Source organism: Protomyctophum parallelum (assembly GCF_964188405.1).
Source record: "Protomyctophum parallelum genome assembly, chromosome: 1".
NCBI lineage: Eukaryota > Metazoa > Chordata > Actinopteri > Myctophiformes > Myctophidae > Protomyctophum > Protomyctophum parallelum.
Window position 1 is genome coordinate 87098190 of NC_139697.1, and position 929 is coordinate 87099118.

Below are 929 nucleotides of genomic sequence, written 5' to 3' on the forward strand. Positions count from 1 at the left end.
AAAGACAATACAATAGGCCTACATACTGGTCTCCAGCTGGAATCGATCCAGTCAGCTATGCACACCACACGAAACCCTTTAAAATGTCATGGTAATAGTTTATTAGTACTGTAATAATAAAGAGGTATTGGTAATTCTGGCTCTTGGTGGCAGAACATGTTGACGACCTCCAGGTATGATGATGATCATCATCATACCCGGAAGTCGCCTACTGAGTTGCAAAAAAACTACTTTCTGGCCTTGACACCCATAGAGTATTAAAAGGGGGGTTGACACCCCGACCCCATACATCCAACAAACAGAAAAGTCCTATCTGACTGCATTAAATGATGTTAAACAACGTTTGCCACTTGATTTGCCACCCACTTTATGCATGCGCATGCCTCTATACAGTCAAACAGTCAATGTAAAATGTAGTTACATACATGGGAAGAGGTTCTCAAATACAGGGATGGGCCTACAGTAAGCTACCAATCAAGCCACCAGTTTGTGCTGTATATAAAATAAACAAATGGCTCCATCTCCATGATGCTGTCTAAACTTCCCATGGAAATTGTGAATGCTTATGAAGTCAGCAATGCAGCATTTTTTCTGAAACGAATGGTTTTACTGGCTTTTTGTGTGAAATGTATACACACACACACACACACATTATAAAATAGTTCCTAAAGCATACTGAAAATCAGACAGCAGCTTCTACAATGTAACAGCTAGTGGCTGCCCTCCATAACATTTAAATGTGTTAAAATGTGTTACCTAAGATATGAAAAAATAGGCTATTTAGCAAAACAGCCCCCCCCCCCACACCCACACCATCATCTCAAATATCCCTATTTTTTGCTGTCTAAAACAGCATGACAATTAGAACAGAAGCATCCATGATCTCACTCTCAGTTGAGTGTGTATACAACAGTATATGATTGCTGACA